Genomic DNA, 22,160 nt, shown 5'->3' on the forward strand with positions numbered 1-22,160 from the left:
AAAAATGAGGCTGTACAAAACAAAAAGACAACCTACAAAAAGACAACCTGAGGGAAAAAAAAATGAAATAATGCCATTTGCAGCAACATGGATGGAACTAGAGATTATCATACTAAGTGAAGTAAGTCAGACAGCGAAAGACAAATACCATATGATATCACTTATATGTGGAATCTAAAATATGACACAAATGAACCTATTTACTAAACAGAAATAGACTCACAGACACAGAAAACAAACTTATGGTTACCAAAGGGACAAGGGGGTGGGGGAGGGATAAAGTAGGATTTTGGGATCAGGAGATACAAACTACTATATATAAAATAGATAAACAACAAGGTCCTACTGTATAGCACAGGGAACTATATTCAATATTCAGTAATAGACTATAATGGAAAAGAATATGAAAAAGAACATATATATATATGTACAACTGAATCACTTTGCTATACAGCAGAAATTAACACAACATTGTAAATCAACTATACTTGAATAAAATAAATTAAAAAAAAAAAAAAAGAGGCTACCCAAAGGCAAGGGCTTTTGGGGCATAATACCCTGCTTTGAGGCAAGCAAGGAATGACCTTACTTCTCACTTTGCTAATCAGTTCCTCTGGCCCCGGAGGTTTTTCCTCCACGGGGAGTAGTTCCTCTTTGCTGGTTGGCTACATTCACTAGGCAGTTATAAAGGTGTGATAGTACAGAACTACCTGATGGTGTAGGGGGCCAACGATAAGCTGCTGCAGACCAGGCTCCACTGCAGACATGCTGGCCTGATGTCATCGCTTTCTTCCCGGTGAGATTTTAGTGGGACGGAAGAGGCAACTGAGAGGTGGCGGTGAGGAAGCAAACGCTGCTGAGAGCTCAAGAAGCTTTCTTAGGTCTGGGATAGGTTTGCAGCCATAGTAAACTGAGACACAATACATTGCCTCAGAGTAGTTAGATGGTTGGAGGGCATGAAAGAGGCAAGGGTTCCAAGTGCAAGCACAGACCAGAGAATCACACTGACATAACCAGGGAACTGTTACTACGGGGAGGAGGCCAGTGCAGCAGTCACTGACCCAGTCCGGATACTGCAACCTTGACTAATGCAAAATAATAATCTTTTTCTTTTGAATCAATTTCTTATGAAATCACAAAAATAAAGGATTCTGCTACCCCAAGACACAAAATAAATTTATATGAGAAATCAATCAAATTTAGCATTAATGTTTTGTAAAAGTTCAGCATATGTACAAAAACAAATTTTGTAACTACTGTTATGACTTTTGTTTGTCTTATCTGAGTTTATGTTGCTGAAAGCACTTAGGAGAAGTTGGTATGTGAGACTTCATGTTATTGATATGTTCAGAAGAATTTGACTAGTTCAGTTCGCAATGTCTAAATTCTTAAGAGATTTAGCTTTACAAGATATTAGTTTTTATTTATCAATTATAATAAGCAGTATTAAATATTGAGAGGAATAATTTAATATATTTTAAGTGAAATACATTGAGTTTCCAACAAACACAAAAATTCAAAAGCCCTTTGGATGTTTAAGGTTTCACCAACATAGTTAAGCCAAGACTGGCACTCCCACCTGCTGAGGGGTCAATTCTAAGACCCCAGGTACCTTCTTTGAGGACTGAAGTTCTCACACAAAATCAGTCATTTGTATTTCTCCAAGTATTAGCAGTATCAGAGCCAGCCAGCACAGCACCTGGCACAAAGCAACTGCTCAATTAAAGTTGGAAGAATGGCTTATTTTACTTTAGACATATTATGTACCTGAGCTCCTTATTCTGAGCTAGGACTTATGAATACAGTAGCTGGGAAAGGTCTCATCACCAAGAATGGACATGTCAGGAGTAGAACACATTTGTGGTTTCAAATGTTGGTGAGAGCAAAAGTTGTTTCTGTGAAAAAAATGTAAAAGAAGAAACACTCAGTTTGGTTCTTTCTCTTCCGGTCCCAGGGGTTTCAGGATCTAGGGCCCAGCCCAGTGAGCCCCCAACTCTGATCTCCACTTTCGTCCTGCAGGTGCAGTCATGGCCAAGTCCAAGAACCACACCATGCACAACCAGCCCCCAAAACGGCACAGAAACATCATCAAGAAACCCTGATCACAACGATATGAATCTCATAAGAAGGGGGACCCCAAGTTCCTGAGGAACACGCGCTTGGCCAAGAAGCACAAGAAGGGCCTGAAGAAGATGCAGGCCAACAATGCCAAGGCCATGAGTACACTGCTGAGGCTATCAAGGCTCTCTTAAAGCCCAAGGAGGTCAAGCCCAAGATCCCAACAGGCGGCAGGCGCAAGCTCAGTTGACTTGCCCACACTGCTCACCCCAAGCTCGGGAAACGTGCTTGTGCCTGCATTGCCAAGGGTCTCAGGCTCTGCCGGCCAAAGTCCCAGGCCAAGGCTCAAACCAAGGGCAAGGCCGCAGCTGCTGGTGCAGCTGCAGCTCCAACTCCAGCTCAGGTTCAGGCTCCCAAAGGTGCCCAGGCCTGCTCAAAGGCTCCAGAGTAGAGGCCTTATCTGCCAATGTGAGGACAGAAGGACTGGTGTGACCCCTGGGCTGCTGTCTGCATGGGGCTGGTGTCCTCCTGAGCTATTTGTACAAATAAACCTGAGGCAGGATCTGTCAGTAAAAAACAAAAATACAGAAAGAAACACTCAGTTTGATTCTGATATTGTCCAGCTGAACTGCAGTCCTGTGTATTGTCAATCTGATTCGATCATTTACCTTGGGCAGGAGCCTCCCATGCTGGTAACTGGGAGTGAGTAAGCTTGTTGTACAGTTGTGCATAAACTTCAGCAACTCCTAGAACTGTACACTGCACAAACTGCAGACACAGAGGGTGTGAACCCTTCGCTCAAGGTTGGAGATAAGAATAAAAGAATCCAGAGAAAAGGCATAGAAAAGGGAGTTTAAACTAAGTAAAGTAAATGACACGAGACTGTATCCTTATAACTCTGATTATCAACAGTTTGATTCTTGATGCCCTCACACTGGTCTAAAAATTAGATGTGCACTGGAAAAGATTCTGAATGCCGCATGGAAGGAGACAAAGACGAAATTACTGTGAATCTGTGCACATCTTAAATCTTAAATTGAAAGCATTACCTGTTTTACAGTTGGAGTTGTTCTGGGGGCAGAATCCCAAAAGTAAAGTGTTCTGAAGCCCTCAATCTCCTTGCCCTCTAAATCCGTATTCCCTGGCAAGGGCCAGCAAAATTTACATGAAACAAGTCTGGTGGAACCAGAAGAGAAGTTTGCTGTCTCCTGGCAGCTTGAGTGCCAGGAGATAATTTCCAGCTTATTTACCCTGCATTATGAGACAGCTACAGATGTATTACAGTTCTCCTCAATCACTTAGTTATGAGCTTATTAACTTTCCTAGCAGCTGGAGTAATATCTCACTGTTTGAGAAAGAGAGATGTGTTAGTGATTAAATGACTTAATAAACAATCTGTCACTTTTCAAGTTTCATAAACCTGAGCACATTTTTGAAGGACAAGGAGGTAGGTTCCTTCATGTATTCAATATAAAGCTTATGAGAGGTGAAGGAAGGATAATTTCAGGGTCTCTCAGATTCCCTTTCTCATTTAAATGTACTCTGACAAAGCAGGTAAAAGTGAGACCTATTTAGAAAATAGGTTCCATATTTGCTATTGAGCAAATAAGGGAAAAAACAAGTCCTATACACTCTTATGTTCATATTACACACACACACACACACACACACACACACACATACCATTGAAATGTGTGTGTTAGGAGTGGGGAAACAATCATTTTTAGCTAAGGAGAAATTGCTGGCCCCAGACTGCTCAATTCCAGCTCTGCCATTTTACTTGCTGCCTGTGTGACTCTGGGCAGGTTACATACATCAGCACTGCAATTCTCAGTTTCCTTCTCCATACAATGAGGGTAATAGTAGTACTTTCCTCGTAGGGTTGTTGGGAACATTAAAATGATTTTTTAAAACATTTGGAACAGTGTCTGGCACATACAAAAGCATGCAATAAGTGGTAACAATTTTTATTAATCAAAGATAGCCCCCAAATTAACTTTACGACGCAAGTCAGACTTAAGTAAATTTACCATTAATTTGTGTCTACTGGAGAGCAGAGGATATTTATTTGCAACATCCTCAGTGCTACTTTGCTATTTCTCTTCAGTGGGATGAAATGGGGCCGGATCTGCTCTCTCTATAACAAATTAGCAGGGAATCTCCTCTGCTTCCTTGCCTCATAAGATCCTAATGGTTTGAAGTCAGGAGAAAACATCATTTTCCACTTTCTCATACTCTTCATGAACCAAAGGTTCTTGCAGATCTGTTAACTTTCCTGCAACATCTTTAACAGTAGAACAGAGGGGGAAAATCTTACTTCATGAGTAGGACTTTACTGTTTCTTTCTTCCACAATTGAACTCTGCTGGTTAATACAGAATAGCTGAAAGAATGAGTCCTTGAATTATGACACCACTCTGTGCTTGAAGGACATTTTCCAACCAACAGCAACAGCCCTGATAGTAATTTTAAATCTGGTTTCAGTGAACACATCACAGAATCTCAAGGGTCTAAATTAAGCTGATTGTTAATTTGAATAAGAAAAAACAAAAGCATTGATCATATATGCTACTTCCTGTGAAACGTGTGACTGAGTTCCAGAAGTTCTGCTGGATCTCCTTATGCGGCTGTGATTTTTCTCCCAACGTGTGGTCAGTGCATCACTGGAAGCACAAAATTCCTCACTATGTTCATTGCAGAGCCTGTGACATGAATGCCAATGAAGGAAAAAGGATCCATATAACATTGCAAAGTGTCACGTTGCACAGAATCTTGAGAGTATGATTATAAGAGAAACTGCTTGACTTCAAATCATCATGTTTTTTGTGTTCACCTACACTTGACAGAATTCCTGATAAATCTCTCTTACTCATCTCTATGCATTGCTTAGTTGTTATTTTTAAAGATCCAGGTTATTTTATGAGACACAAATCTCAGGCACTTCCTCAGATGCCCTCAGTGCCAGCAGCCTCCTGGACCCTGGCTCACTTGTACAGCTGCCGTGCTAAATGGAGTTATGGGGTCTTCTCAATCCCCTGTCTGGGGCCAACCAGTCACCTGCCCTCGGGATGCCAAGCCCTGTACCCTTGACTGCGCACGGCCAGAGTTTCTGCCTCCTCCTTCTACATCTAAATTTGGATGAAACACCATATCACAGCAGAGGATTTAAATTCTGAATTTCTACAGTAAGACCCAAATGATGCATCCCAGAATATGAGAGAGTTAACTCCCACAAACAGTAAACTTTGACTTATGGGAAGCAAAAAACTAGAGAGCTAAGAAATAAGTTCTTGCTCCTTCTTCCCTCCCATCGATGCCCGAAGTCACAGTCAGCTTCTCCTTGTCAGCCTCCAGAGCAGCCCGTGGGTCCAGCAATGTCTTGCCTCTGGGCAGCCTGCCATGAAGTGGTACTCAGCCTGGCCGTGCATTCCTGCTGCTTCGCCCCTGCCACTGCCTCACTTCGTTACCCTCATCCACGTCATGCTGGGCTGGGTTTCACCTTCAAAACTGCTGCGTTATCACTTTTATCTTTGCTCCAAGCTCTCTTTTCTAGGGAACCTGGGCAATGACAGTTCTGTTTTTCTTGTATTTTGAGATAATGAGACACCTTATCATTTTACACTTTTTGTCTTCCTGAATAGAATCGTGACTTTTGGGGATTAAGAACACTAGCATTGTAAGTTAAAGTGAGCTAAAATATTGCTATGAGCAATAAAAACAAATAACTTGATAGGGTCTGGAAAAAAACCCATAATTAAATGTCTACTTTCATCTTATTGGGAGACCAAGATAATTCACAACAGAGCAATGCATCTGTTTATAAATGCTCTTAGGAGGAAAGAAAAATAAAATTTGTTTAACAAGGCTCATGCCTTTTACTTTTCCAAGAAACACAGCAAGAGGCTAGCACCTGGTGGTCAGAGGAAGGATGGTTACGGCAGCAAGGATGATCATTCATAGCGCAGAGCAAACACTCGGCGAAGGCAGGAATAAAACGTGATTCTAGACAACGGTAAATAATTACTTACAAAAAACAATAAACACAATTTACTGACTCTACAACAAGACCCCAGTCTCACAGGCCTGCAGACGTTTGTTAGCTTGTTTGTTTTTTTGTTTCTGTCTGCCCCTGGTTTGTTTCTCGGGAAAGAAATGCAATGCGATTTGCAATCCCCCATCTCTTCCAAGTCCACTCCTTAAAGGAATCAGGAGATTCTCTGCACGGTCCTTCAGTTCCCACCCCCATCCCAACAGACAGAACCTATAAGATGGCAGCCCAACAACTACCTTTTAAAATGTCTCAAATACATAATTTAAAATGACATAACTAAATATAGCTTGACGATCAACTCTCTTCTTTTAACTGAACACAAACTATCATGAACGTCAGAGAAGAGTAAGAGGAAAACGCTCTTAGATTTTCAGGTTCACTGTTGGTCCTTATTTATTTAATAGGCAGTGACTCTGCTGAATGGGCTTGCAGGAGGGCAGAATACACCACCCCCAAATATGTCACTTTGGCGTAAGGATTATTTTGAGCTAAAGGCACTTAAAAAACAGCAGATGAGAGAAGGCCATTCTAATCTCCCCTCTTCTTCCTGAAAACTGAAGGAAAACTCCCGTGTGAAAGATGCCCTCCCTGTACCAAGAGAACATTCTTCCATGGGGAGTCAAAGCCAAGAGACTTGTATAAAAACAGACCTTCTTAAAATAATTCTCATCTTCCTTTAACCTCGCCATATATTTTAATTACTTTTCCACAATTACCTCTCTTTGTTCAACCTAGTAAAAAAATCTTTAGGTTTCACCATTGCTTTGGGTCCTCCTTGCCTTAGGAAGGCTCCCGCATCACGTAAAATGTATAAATGTGTAAGCTTTTCTCCTGTTAATCTGTTTTATCTCAGTTTCATTCTCAGGTCCAGACAAAAAAACCTAAGATGGTAGAGGTAAAATGTTGTCTCCCCTACAAGTTCCACCTCCTTTCTCCTTCACCTTCTCTGCAGCACAATCCGACTCCTGCTAACCTACTGCTTGGGGCCGAATCAGTGACAACAGCTGCTCCTGTGAACAACTGGCGTCCCCAGCAGCTGACCCACATAGAAGAGAAGCCAATCCATTGACATGGGATGCAGCAATCAACTAAATGTTCTTTTACAATTCTGTGTGGGCTGTTTAGCACTAAAGATTATTTCATGGTTCCAGACTGACTAGCGGAACAACAGCGATATAAAAGGGAATCTGCAGCTTATGTATTCACATAAAAATGAAAAGGGTTTATGGCTACCTTAAATGATAAATACTTGGTCTTCATCCTACTGCAGCACTGACACTCCTGCCTTCGAAATGTTTATCCCCACTCCACTAGAAAAGTTCCCTCTCCTGTGCTCCCTGTAGCATATAAATGATCATAATGTATTTGCCACTAAAGCTAGAAAGGTTATTATACCCCCAGAATCTCTCATTTCCTACTTCCTCTTTTTTTACTGCTACTGGTCGATTCCATTCCCCGTAATTTCTCACCAGGACAATGGCTTCTAACATTTGTCCCCGCTTCCTGATTCCCTCAACCCCAATGTATGCATCCCAGTACATCAGAATGATATTTTTATAATCCGTTCCCTATCATTCTACACATCTGCTCAGAAGTCACCTAGAGCTCCTCGTTGCCAGTCCCACGAGCTCTCTAGTTAACTGTTCATGATACACCCATGTCACAGCACCACTGCTGATGCTATTTCTCCTGCTTGAAATACTCCCTCTCTGACTTGATAAAATCTGTGTCACCATTTAAGCCCTGATTCAAATTTCTTCTTTTCATTGAAACTTTCCGAGACTTTCTGGCTCAGGCATGATTCACCACTGCTTTCTCTACATTCCTGTAGCAATTCATCAAACCTTTTACGGATTTTAAGAAATGTGTGTGATTAATGACTACATTTCAGTCTTTCTTCAATTCCTCATCAGCTTAAGTTATTGCAATTACAACCCTTCCTGAGCTCTGTAATTGGCCTATGTATATATACCAGTCTCTCTTCCTCTCTCTGTGAGAAAAAGGGCAAAATCCTCGCCATGTTCTTAATATTTATTTATTTATTTATTTTATTTTTGGCTGCGTTGGGTCTTAGTTGCGGCACGCGGGATGTTTGTTTTGCAGCACGCGGGATCTTTCGTTGCAGTGCACGGGCTTCTCTCTAGCTGTGGCTCGCGTGCTCAGTAGTTGCAGCACGTGGGCTTAGTTGCCCCGAGGCATGTGGGATCTTAGTTCCCCGCCCAGGGATCAAACCCGTGTTCCCTGCATTGGGCAGTGGATTCTTAACCACTGGACCACCAGGGAAGTCCCTTGCCATGTTCTTATACTCAGTGTCTGCCACCAATGTCTTGCTCATAGAGGGTCCTGATAATATTATTTCTCAATAAGCTTTATTACACAAGAATTCAAATTAGGTAATTTGGCCTATTGTGTAGCAACCCACTTATTTTTTGATAATTCCACTTGATTGCTTAATTGTATATCTCTTACTACTCACACTTGGAAACAGGCCCCAGACTTTCTAGCCCACGTGAGAAGCAACTGAATTCGATGAATATTGAGGAAGAATGCTAATTTAACTAATCATATAATTCTTTGTCTCTTAATTAGAAAATGAGCTAAAAAATGCTTCCTTGAGGTGATTTGTTTTGTATTATTTGATGCACTAGAAAAAAATTTAAAATGCACAGTTAAAATATTACCTGTTTACTTACATAATTTTATTAATTTCCTTCAATATGCCAGATATGACACCGTGTTTCTTTTGGTGAGGGTTAAAGTATGCAAAGTCAAATAAGACACCACCTCTTCCCCCGAGATATTTACAGGCTGGCACAGTCCCAGACACATCAACAACTCACATCCAAAACCAATGAATCAAATGATAAACAGGGGTACAAGCAGTGCTGTGAAAGGGCAAAATAGGAAAAAGTAGTTCAAACTTAAAGACCAGAACATAAATATTTCATGGAGGAGGTGACCATTTATAGGATATTTACCAAATCAGGCCCTGATTGTCGGCCTATTTGTAATGATGATAGGCTGACTTTGGATTCTGTCAAGATTGGTTCTTTTTTCCCCCCTGAAACAGCAACTTGGTTTCCTTCTGTTTCATCCATTCCATCATTTCATAGAATAATGGAAATGTGCATATCATTTTTACTTGTTATTTATTGTTTAATTATTGCGCAATACAGTTACCTGCGGAGTTAGGCACTATTAAGCACAACTTAGCAGGAAGTGTAAATCTTTCATCAAGTTAATTCCCTACACAATGCTGTTACCTAGCATCTCTGAACTCAGGATCATTTGCAACAGCAGTTTGGAGAATAATCTCAAAGAAACACTGCAGACTTCACTGACCATGTTTGTGAAGAAATGTCCATTTTCCTTATGAATTGCTCAAATGCTAAAAAAATTTTTTAATTTTTTTGAGATAGTTAAATTCACTACAAGTAAATAGTATATAATATCAATCTGGATGTAAAAGTTAGTTATACATAAACAGCCATTCATTTACTGATTATAATTGGAATATTAACGGACTCACTGCTTTTGTAGACTACCTAAAATTGCTGTCCTTTAAAAAACAGGTATTTAAAAAGGGATTTCTCTAATACTGATTTCTAAACAATTAAAGTAGTCACATTACTACTCAGTATTTTATGTCATCAGTATAAGTATACTAAAATGTTTTTATAATGTCCCAAATTACTTACAACTTCTTCTCTGCATCCCTAATACCCTCCCAATTCCCACAATAGAATTTACAACCCTTTCTCCTATAATCAATAGACATAGAGAATCTTGTTCTTAGAATAAATTTATTCTTAGAATAAATCAAAATCTAGAAATTTATCAATGCTTATGAAATTGCTGAATTAAAAAACCAGCCTACTACAAACTTGAAAGAGTAATTATTGTGGTGGGGGAGGTGGAGAATAGAAAAAATATGCTGTGCTCTCTAAATGTATTCAATTATAAATTCTTTTGCTAAGCCTCTAAAATTTAAAAAAAATATTCTATGTATCATTAATGTATTTATGCCAAGGAAAGGTAAACAATTACAGAAACTTCCTAGACAACACCCCCCAAGCAATATAAAATACAATCACTATTATTAAATAAAGCATTTGCTTCTCATTATAGGCAGTGTTGATTAACAAAAGTGTTATTTGAATCTCACTTAATAACTCTGTGTTGGGCAAAATCTGCTAAGTCTCTGCCTCAGTTTTCTTAAACATAAATCACGTAATACAGTGTTGCCAAAAAGCTTCAAAGAATATAGCACTTTGTGCAGGTTTTCTAGGAATGAGCTGTAATTCATTACAGTAGGGATCATGCAATTTTACAATAACACTCTATACAACATTTTACAATAACATTCTGTGATATCACTGCTAAGGAGAAAACTTCTTGGTAGCTTCTAATGGGACTCAGAAAAGGAAAACCAGAAAATCAGTCTGTGATAGCTTTAACATCAAAACAGAAGGAAAATATAACCAAGTTTGTATCCTGATCCTGACATCTTCATGCCTTCCATCCTGTATCACATTTTTCTAGAATAGTGGTAACATTAAGGACTTTGCAACAAAGTCACAGCTAAAGTGACAGACACACAGAGAGAAAGACAGGAATAGAACCCAGCAGGTCTGACCTTTCCTACTCCTCCAGCCATAAGAAGATTCCAGAGAAAGACAAAGGGCCCATTATCTATAAATAATTATTCTTATTATAATCCATATTTATAAGGCTGTGAGGTTTTGCAAATGATTTGAAGTCATTAGTTATCATTTTTTTAATTAAATTTGAAGATGAATTAGGATAGCCAAAATTTCTGAGCTAACCTAAAGTTCAAACAAAGGAAAATAAATTTTAAATAACAACCTCCTGGTCAAACCATTTGTCTTAACCCTTGGGAAGAACCATGACCTAGAAAAGCAGAATCAACTTGTGACATTAGTTGAAAAGAGAGAGAAAGAGTACCCCTCTTAATTCTTAATGATTTTTTCATACTAATTTTAAGTCAACATCTTGAGATATTCTAGAATAGGAACTAATGCACAAAATTATTATCTGAATATAACTTTTCTCTTACTGCAGATGAGAAGAACTGTTGGGAGGCTACGTGATTTGACCTTCTGTGTCCTTATATGCTCAAAAAATAATCTGTATGTGTGAGAAACCGCTGAAATGTTACTAGGACAACATGAAATAATATAAATAATAAATAATATACAAAAAATAATAGCAATGGCCAAGTGGTACAGACTATTTATGAAGCAGTGCAGATTCTAATCCTGAGTGAAGTTTACTCTCACCCCAGTATGAAGCCAAAATTTTATCTAATATAATACTTATCAGAATTACAGCTTTTTGTAGCTGTCTGCCTATTCTTTCCTTCCAAAGTTAAGGCCTGTATGGAGTTATCCATAGGGGAACCAAGTCAAATTCAATTTCTCCCCTTTTCCAGAAGGTCACCAAAAGCCCTCCCACACAATGAGAGGAAAATAAAAGTTAATGTGGGCATTTTTATTTTGGGGGGATTGCACAGAAGTATACAGTTAACTCATTTTATTTGAAGAGGATGGATTCCAACTACAGAAATTTTAATTACTGTAAGGAGAAAGAATGTAATACTTACAGAGAAATGTCCTAGTTTAGCGATTCATGGAATCATAGATTGTTAGAGCTGTATGGGACACCAGGGACCATCTACTGTCAACCCTGAGTTTATGAATGAGTCAATCAGAAACAGGGAAATTGAAAGAACATGTGTAGGGTCGAAAACTTTGCAGGTAGGGACTAAAACGAAAATTTCCTGACTACAAGTAATTCTGCTTTCATTACATTCTGATCTTTAATTCACTTCTTCAGAGCACCATCTCTGCGATCCCTTGGTCTGAGCTCTTGAAAACTACTTTGTTGAAATCTTCGAAAGTTCCTTGTAAGAATGAATAGATTTGAAGTACTATTGCCATGTCCAAGGCAATGGAACCGTCACAATATTCTCTGTGTATGTATGTGTGTGTGTGAATAAAATCACTGTAATCAAATCAATGTGCTAATGACATAGGATGAGAAAGGCAACTCAGTGCAACAGAACAGAGAATCCAAAAATAGATCTCAATATATATGGTAATTTAATAAATGGCACTGATGGCATTTTAATTGAGGGGAAAAGATAGATTATAGCACAATTAGCCAAACACCTATGGAAGAAAGTATATTTTGGCCCCCGTACCAGAGAGGATTGTTTTCAGTTTGAAGTAAGAAAAACCTCGTGATACAGTAGCTTAAACATATGAAGGGTTGTTTTTACAAGTAGGTCTAGGGGAGTGTAATTCAGTCTATGTCAGCTGCTCAAGAACACAATCTACTTTCTATGTTTCTGCTCCATCATCCTCAGTGTTTTGGCTTTCATTTTCATCATTGCAAGATGACAGCAGAAACCGAGGGCATAATATCCAAATTACAGACAAGAAAGTAGGGGAAAATGGTTTTAAAAAGGGGGCTTAATGGGTTTTTTATTTCTTTTTAACAGGCTTTCGTTCTTACTCAGAAAAGAATGCCTTCCCCATGGACTTGTGCCTATAGCCCAACCAGGGTCATATGACCTCCAAACTGCAAAGGAGCCTGAGATATAAACTCTTAGCTTCTAGCTTTGATAACAGAGGAATGTCAGAGGGCAGGATTTGGGACATTGTTGTGGAATAAGCCAACCCACTGAGTCTACCACATATTAAAAAAAAAAAAACCAAAAACCAACAACAACAAAGACTAAGTACATTAAAGAATTAAATGTAAATTAAAATAAAATTTGTTTTAAAAAAAGAGACTATACACAAATAACAAATGCTTGAGAGGGTGTAGAGAAAAGGGAATCCTCCTATATTGTTGGAGGGGATGTAAATTGGTGCAGCCACTATGGAAAACAGTATGGAGGTTCCTTAAAAAACTAAAAATAGAGTTGCCATATGACCCAGCAATCCCACTCCTGGGCATATATCCTGAGAAAACCATAATTCAAAAAGATACATGCACCCCAATGTTCATAGCAGCACTATTTACAATAGCCAGGACATGGAAGCAACCTAAATGTCCATCAACAGATGAATGGATAAAGAAGATGTGGCACATATATGCAATGGAATATTACTCAGCCATACAAAAGAATGAAATAATGCCATTTGCAGCAACATGGATGGGCCTAGAGATTATCATACTGAGTGAAGTAAGCCAGACAAAGACAAATACCATATGATATCACTATATGTGGAACCTAAAATATGACACAAATGAACTTATTTATGAAACAGAAACAGACTCACAGACATAGAAAACAAACTTATGGTTATTAAAGGAGAAGGGAGGTGAGGGAGGGATAAACTAGGATTTGGGGATTAACAGATATACACTACTATATATAAAATAGATAAACAACAAGGTTCTACTGTATAGCACAAGGAACTAGATTCAATATCCTGTAATAAACCATAATAGAAAAGAATATGAAAAAAGTATGTCTGTATGTATAACTGAATCACTTTGCTGTACACCAGAAACTAACACAACATTGTAAATCAACTATACACTTCAATATAAATAAATAAGACTATACATCCATGTAGGAGCAAGGGAGACATTCTTAAACAATACTGGAAAACTATACATAATAAAACTACTTATATATTTTTTAATTTACAAAAAAACAGAGTTAATAAATGAAACATTCAGAAAATGTCTGTTACGTAGTTGCAAACACATACATAGAAACACACACACACACAGACACACACATATAGACACGCACACAAACCCAAAATTTGTAAGAATCCTTACAAATTTACAAGATAAAAAGCTCAAATGAATAAATGGGCAAAGGGTATTGGTTGGGTAATTCTTAGATGAGTAAACTGAAAGAGCAAAATAACATAAAAAGATGCTCAACTTCCCTAGTTATCAGCAAAATTCAAATTAGATTAACAATAAAATATCACTTTATACTTATGAGACCCACAAACATTTTCTAAAGAGAGACAGAGATACCTTCTGTAGCGAGAACCCTAGCAAAAGGATATTCTTTTCCCTGGTGGTGGAAATAAGTTTTATAACCTCTTCAGAAAGCAATCTGGCAGCATCTTTTAAAATCTGAAATGAATACATCCTTGACCTCAGAAATAACATTCCTGGGAACCTAGCTCATAAAATTAAAAACATTAAGACATAATGATATAGCTATAAGAATATTAACTGCAATATTGTTCACAGTGGCAAAATACTGAGGGGAAATTTAACATCAGTCAACAGGAAAATGGTTGGCTAAATTATGTTATATTCACATACTGGAATAATATGTAGCCTACTATTAAAAAACAATAAAATTTTACCAAATTTTACCAGATTTCTTGCACATCCTTAATATCTTTCTTTTTTATAGAATAGATAAACGATATCCTGGGTTCCTGACTGAGGAAAGGATTTCTATGTCACAACCCTTTTTTTCTCAGCAGTCTTCTGATTTATTCCACTATTTTAAATTTTGATATTGCAAATAAGATGTCCAACACAATCAGATATTTTCCTTTATGCAAAAACTTGTCATTTTTTTCTTGAAATGCATACATTTTTTTCTTCATCCTTTGAATTCATGTCTGGATGTCCAGTTCATGCATCAGGCTATGTCCAGATTCATGTAATTTTTAAAAAAATCTCCCAGATTGGAATTTGCTGAAGCTTTTAAATTTTACAGTCAGATCTTTTCTCAGCTTAGGGAAGTTTCCCTCTAATTGTTTAAATATTGCCTTTCCTTTAACCTTTTTTCTCTTTTTTCCTCAATCTGTATCATGCTTTTTACTCATATTGGGTCTCCTGAATTTCTTTTCCAAGTATTTTGTCTTTTTATTTGTGATTTCTTTTTCTGTATCTTTTAACACGCTGCTAGGAGCTTTTTTTTTTTTGGCACATGAACTTCTCACAGTGATTATCTCTTCTAATTCATCTACTGAATTTTATATTTAAAAAGTTCATGATTTTTGAACCCCCAAATGGTCTTATTTTGCATTACATTTGGTTCTTCTTATATGATCTTTTCTTTGTATTTTCATGTTCATCTCCTTCCTCTGGCAGACTTATTTGATTGTTATTATAATCCAATTGTTTACTCTGAAACTCTCTTTGAAAGATGCATCAGTTTAAACCAATGATTTTTTTCCCTCTGTGTGTCAACTGAATTTTTATATAAAAAAACTGATAGCTGGATATCCTTATACCCTTTTTATATCTGATAGCTGGATAAGTAGAATAATGCAGGTGGAGAAAGGCAGTGTGCTCTCTAGTTTTGGGTACAATTAGCTCTACCTGAGGCCTGTCTGCTTTTGAGAGTCCCACACTCCCCAAGCCTTTAAGGCAGGGAAGACTCACCCCACTTGCTCAGTTTCCCTCTAGGCATTTGAGCATCAGGAACCACTGGCACTCACATTCAGGTCAGCATCACACACACAGATCCAAATAACAAGAACTTCCTATAATTACACTTGCTGGTCCATGCCTTTACCTCTGCATCCATCTCCAATCAATTTCTCAGCACATAAAAGGATGATCCCTGAACCAGTTCAATAGCGAAAAAGAAACTCTTCCAAACATAGCAGCCAGTAGGTCTCTACAGGTCCTAGGCTCAGAAGAGGCAAGTTGCTTGGCATCGAAGATAAAAGGAAAGGAAATCCTGTTCAAATTGCTCTTCCTGTTACTGTGGAAATTAAAACAAACGAACAAAAAACAAAAACAAAAACAAACCCCAAAGCCCAAGATGATATTATTCTTTTAAAAACATTATAGGCTTCCTATGTGTTGAATTATAATTCACACCATTAGACAAAAATGACACCCACTTTTCTTTCTAAGACATGTCCTTCTATATCTCAGGTTGTGTGTGTAGCTGTTATGACAAAATGCACCTACGATTCTCAAAAGCAACATGAGGCATGCCTAAATATTATTAGTACCCCTACTGCTTACCTGGAGGCACAACCTTAAATCTTTCTGAGGTCCTAACCAAGGGTATTACAGCCATACCTCATATTTTGATCTCTGCCCTGAGGTCACTTCTCTTTGAGAGCATTTTGCTGGCTGGCAAACCCGTTCTGGGACCTCTATATTTCCTCTAAGTTCTGAAAACTAAACATTTCATTTTTAGTCCATCTGGCTCTCCTCATGTTTATCATAGCCAGTTGGCAATTTTAACATTCTACCTGAGATTAGCAAAAACCTGAGATTAAATAATATTTTCTCTTTCTCATGTTATTGCAAGCAGGAGTTTCTGTTTTGCCAGTACATAATTTTTCTCCAGCCTAAAATAACAGTTCTTTCACTGTCCCTCAGATTTTCACCAACCTTCTCCACAAGGCCCTTCCACTTTCTCTATTTAATAATCACCTTGAGGCTCTTCCAGATTTTTCTGTCACTGGTCCTCAAGCCAATGCCACAGGCTTTAGTTTTGTGTTATAGCAGCACTTCACTTTTATGGTAGCATCCCAAATTCTGTTCCAGTTATCTACTGCTACATAACAAACTACTTCAAACACAGAGAATTAAATCAGAAGCAACCCTTTATTTTCTTCTTGCAAATCTGCAATTTGGATAGAGCTCATTGAGGAGGACTTGTCTAAGGTGGCATGTGGCACAGGAGGGCTGACTTCAAATGGCTAGAGGCTAGGACAACTTGGGGCTTTGCAGGAATCTCTCTCTCTTCATGTGGTCTCAAGTCCTCTCCATGGGGTCTCTCCACATGATCTTTCCAGCCCACCATTTAGAGTGATCTAACTCCTTCTGTGGCTGCTCAGGGCGCCAAGAACAAGTATTACAAGAGACCAGGCAGGATGCTGCAAGTTGTTTTACAGAGTGTTCTTTGTTATACAGGGTCATCTCTAATTCAGTGAGAAAAGGGGACTCCACAAGGCATGTACAAGGGGACAAGGACTATCAGGAATGAGGGTCAACCTGGAGCCTAATTACCACAACCAGCTCTCCTCCTCCTGCGCCCCAGACGCATGTCTTTAATTACATTCATTTTTTTATTTCCTCTTTTATGTCAACAACCTTTAAAGAGACAGTGCCTTTTTATTTAAATGACCATAGTTGCAGTTTGCGTGTGTTATTCAGGCATAAACTATTTATGGCACCACTTTCAAAGGGATGTCATTTTGGTGATGAAATATTTGGTCACTCTTCTCATTATTATTATAGCTCTAGCAATGCAAAGAGTGTCTGGAACATACTTGGTAATAATGTAATAAATATTACATTACATTTATTACGTAAAGTAATAAACGTCTGTTGAAATAGTTATTTTATCAATCATTATTTCTATAATAAAGAATGACACTAGAAATAATGAGTAGTGTGTTACAACTGCAGCATGAAAGCAAGAGAGTTCATGCTTTTGTGTGAAGGAATCACTCTGATGTCCTTCTGGAGGTTACTAATTTCTCAAACTTAGAAGTCAAATCAATCTGCATATCTGATGAGTAGGGTCACTGATTTCTAAAATAGTCAGCTCTTCACTTAGAGCATTCAAAAAGCATTGACCTTAAAGTCTCCCAAAATAAACACATATGAATATTTTCTATTTTCCAAGCCACTTCCACAAGGCACTTAATTTTTTTTTCCCACTGATCATTGTCAGAGCTTCCTTGTATTTTCCCCTTAGAGGACAAGGGAACAATGCAAGGGTCAAGAATTTCTAATGACATATTTCCAATTCCCTTTTAACACACCCATAAAAATGATCTTTTAAAAAATAAAGACTTCATAAGTGGAACAAAAATGTTCTGATCTATTTTTGATGACATTTACTTTTCTTAAATGTTCCTTAAAATAAAAAAAGATAAACTTCAAAGAGCAAAAGAAAGACACAAGGTCACCCTTGAGATTCCATCCTATCTATCTATATTTCCAGGACCAGGAGTTTTCAGTTTATATTTACCTTCTAAGAATAAAAGGACATATAAATTTTAATGTATTTACCAGCTATAGTTCTTGCCATGGTGTCTTGTAAGTAGTCACCAATCAATGAATATTTGTTAAGCAATTGTCTAATTTCACCTGCTGTCATTGTACCAAAGCTCCAAATGAATTTTGTTTATCAATTCCTTATATTCTCACTGTGTCCATCAATACCAGCAATGATATTTATTTGCAATAGGTTTGACATTCCTGACAGTGCTATTAAGCACAGAAATCTAAACATCAAGGGCTTATAATTTATTTATTATAATGTTTATAATAGGGTTTATTATAATTTATTATAATGTTTATAATGCAAGCAAACAATATCTACTTGATTTACTGATGTTTAACATAATTAGATTTAAGGACTCTCCTGCCTAAAATAATACCTTTATAGCAGTATTTTGCCAAATGTATCACAGTACACTGTCTTTGCCACAGCTCAATGTTAGTAAGACCTCACCACTGATATCACTTTCCTAACTATAGAAGCAATGCATAGAGTAAGCAACGAAAGCACCAATTTATGCTTCAGATTAGAAGACTCAGTGTTTCAATTCCAGTTAGGATATAGAGAATTGCCAAATATCATTGCTCTTGCCATAACAACCAAAAATCATCAGATAACTTTTTAAAAAACATAATTTTTATTAAAGTCATTGAAGAGAATGATGATCAGAAAACAGGGGCACTTTTATTCCTGGAGTTAATTTTCTAGTCTGGGTATTAGCACTTGGAGGAGGTTAAGAGACTTAACTCTAGTGAGGAAAAATAAGCTAATTTTTAAAAACAGAAAATATAAAAATTCTTAACATGTAGAGCCTAACAACAGAGCATCAAATTACATGAGGCAAAAGCTGATAGAACTGAATTCTATCACATCAACAGGCTAAAAAACAAAAATCACATGATCATATCAACAGATGCAGAAAAAGCATTTGACAAAATCCAACAGTCATTTATAATAAAAACTCTTGGTAAACTAGAAATAGAGGGTAACTTTCTCAACTTGATAAAGACTACCTATCAAAAACCTACAGTTAGGGCTTCCCTGGTGGCGCAGTGGTTGAGAATCTGCCTGCTAATGCAGGGGACACGGGTTCGAGCCCTGGTCTGGGAAGATCCTATATGCTGCAGAGCAGCTAGGCCCGTGAGCCACAACTACTGAGCCTGCGCGTCTGGAGTCTGTGCTCCACAACAAGAGAGGCCGCAATAGTGAGAGACCCGTGCATCGCAATGAAGAGTGGCCCCCACTTGCCACAACTAGAGAAAGCCCTCGCACAGAAACGAAGACCCAACACAGCCATAAATAAATAAATAAATAAATAATTTTTTTTAAAAACAACAAAAAAAAACCTACAGTTAACAGAATACTTAATGCTGAGAAACTCGAAGCTTTCCTGCTAAGATCAGGTACAAGGCAGGGATGTCCCTCTCCTTTTCAACACAGTACTAGAAGTCCTTGCTAATGTGGTAAATTAAGAAAGGAAATAAAAAATGTATAGATTGGGAAGGAAGATATAAAACTGTATTTGTTTGCAGAACACATGATCTTCTATGTAAAAAATCTGAAAAAAATGACAAAAAACTCTGGAAACTAAAAAGCAATACACTAAGTTTACAGGATGCAAAACTAATACACAAAGGTCAATTGTTTTCCCATATACCAACAATAAAAATGTGGAATTTGAAATTAGAAGCACACCATCATTTACATTTGTACCCCAAAAACAAAAAAACTGAAGCATAAATCTAACAAAATATGTATAAATTCTATATAAGGAAAAGTACAAAAAGTAAAAAAACTCTAATGAACAGAATAAAAAACTAAATAAATAGAGAGACAATAAAACAAAAATGAGGGGGACTTCCCTGGTGGTCCAGTGGCTAAGACTCCACGCTCCCAATGCAGGGGGCCCAGGTTCGATCTCTGGTCAGGGAACTAGATCCCACATGCCACAACTAAGAGTTCGCATGCCGCAACTAAAGATCCCACATGCCACAACTAAGAGTTCGCATGCCGCAACTAAAGATCCCACAAGCCACAATGAAGATCCCGCATCAGCAATAAAGGTCCCACGTGCCACAACTAAGACCCGGCACAGTCAAATAAATAAATAAATAAAAATTTTTTTTTAAAAAATGGAGAAGAAGAAAAGGGCGAAATTCATATAGACCTATGAAGATAACATGCTGTCAGCAGAAAATGAGTATTTTACATATGAAACACTTTATACAAACCTCATGGCAACCACAAAACATAAATCTAGAGCAAAGACATGAAATACAAAAACAACACACACACACACAAAAAAAAAAACAAACAACAAAAAATAGGAAATTGAGAAAAACATCATAGAAAACCACCCAACTAAAATGGCACGCAGAAACACAAGTAAAATAAACAATGGAGATATAGAGCAACCAGAAAACAAAAGATAAAATGGCATTACTAAGTCTTCATTTATCAATAATTACTGTAAATGTAAACAGATTAAATTCACCAATCAAAAGACACAGAGTGGCTAGAAGAGTTCAATATGCTGCCTTCAAGAGACTCATCTCAGCTCTACAAATAAACATAGGTTCAAAGTGAAGGGATGAAAGATCATATTCCAAGCAAATGGCAGCCAAAAGAAAGTGGGTGTAGCCAGAATGATATCAGACAAAATAGACTTCAAGTCTAAAACAGGTAACAAGAGACAAAGATGGGCATTAAATAAAAATAAAAAGGACAATTCATCAAGAATATATAATAGTTATTAATATATATATGCTCCTAACATAGCACCAAAATTTGTAAAGCAATTATTAACCAACCTAAAAGGAGAAATTCACAGCAACACAATAATAGTAGGGGACTTTAACATCCCACTTACATCCATGGACAGATCATCCAGACAGAAAGTCAACAAGGAAACAGTAGCCTTAAATGAAATATTAGACCAGATGAACTTAATAGATTTATAAAACAATTCCATTTACAATCTCAACAAAAAGAGTAAAATACGTAGTGATAAATTTAACCAACGAGGTGAAAGTTGGATATGTCTCCTCAGGCAAGGGAAACAAAAGCAAAAATAAACAAATGTAATTATATCAAACTAAAAAGCTTCTGCACAGCAAAGAAAACCATCAACAAAAGAAAAAGACAACCTACCAATACCATATGAACACCTACGTTCATTGCAGCATTATTTACAATAGCCAAGATATGGAAACAACCTAAGTGCCCACTGACAGATTAATGTATAAAGTAGATATATATGCACACACACGATAGAATACTACTCAGCTCAGCTATTAAAAAAAAGATGAAATCTTGCCATTTGTGACAACATGGATGAGGGTGTTACGCTCAGTAAAACAAATAAGATGGAGAAAGACAAATATTGTATGATTTCACTCATATGTGGAATATAAAAAAATTTAAAATAAATGAACAAACCAAACAAACATGTAGCTACAGAGAACAGACTAGTGGTTACCAGAGGGGAAGTGGGTGGAAGAAAGGGTAAAATGAGTAAAGGGAGTCAACTCTGTGGTGATGGATGGAAACTAAACTTTTGGTGGTGAACACACTGTAGTGTATACAGAAGTCTAAATATGATGTACATATGAAACATTTAATGTTATAAACCAATGTCACCTCAATTTAAATAAAATCAAACATCAGACAAATTAAAATTGGGAGGCATTATACAAAATAACTGGTCATTTCTTGACAAACATGTAAAGGTCATAAAAGACAAACTGAGTAATTGTCTCGGATTGGAGGACAGTTAAGAGACATGATAACTAAATGCAATATGGTCTCCTGTATTGGACAATTTGCACAATTGGCAATTAAATAAAGTCTGTAGGTTAGTTAGTAGTATTGTATCAGTGTTAATTTCCTACTTTGGATACTTGTACTTTGCTAAACTATTAAGCTTTGTGCAAGAACTTCCAGTTCTCTTTTTGCAACTTTGTATATGTCAAAAATTATTTCAAAATTAAAAGTTAAAAATAAACAAAACATAAACCATTTTTACAATGATCTAAAGCTCTTTTCAGTTAATATGCAG

At 37.3% G+C, this 22,160-nt stretch overlaps 1 long non-coding RNA gene and 1 pseudogene across 2 annotated transcripts in view; both read left to right on the top strand.

Annotated features, from left to right (window-relative positions):
- LOC309608195 overlaps positions 1-20,223 on the top strand; it is a 775,896-nt gene extending 755,673 nt beyond the window's left edge. Inside the window, exon 2 of the long non-coding RNA XR_014232720.1 lies at positions 19,134-20,223. This is a non-coding gene — a long non-coding RNA (uncharacterized lncRNA). The remainder of the gene's footprint in view (positions 1-19,133) is intronic.
- Positions 4-2,641, top strand: LOC309608179 (large ribosomal subunit protein eL29 pseudogene; annotated as a pseudogene). Its single transcript has one exon. The product of its transcript is annotated as a large ribosomal subunit protein eL29 pseudogene (transcript).
- Positions 20,224-22,160: the final 1,937 nt, after the last annotated feature.

Source organism: Balaenoptera borealis (genome assembly GCF_965194805.1).
Source record: "Balaenoptera borealis genome assembly, chromosome: 12".
Classification (NCBI taxonomy): domain Eukaryota; kingdom Metazoa; phylum Chordata; class Mammalia; order Artiodactyla; family Balaenopteridae; genus Balaenoptera; species Balaenoptera borealis.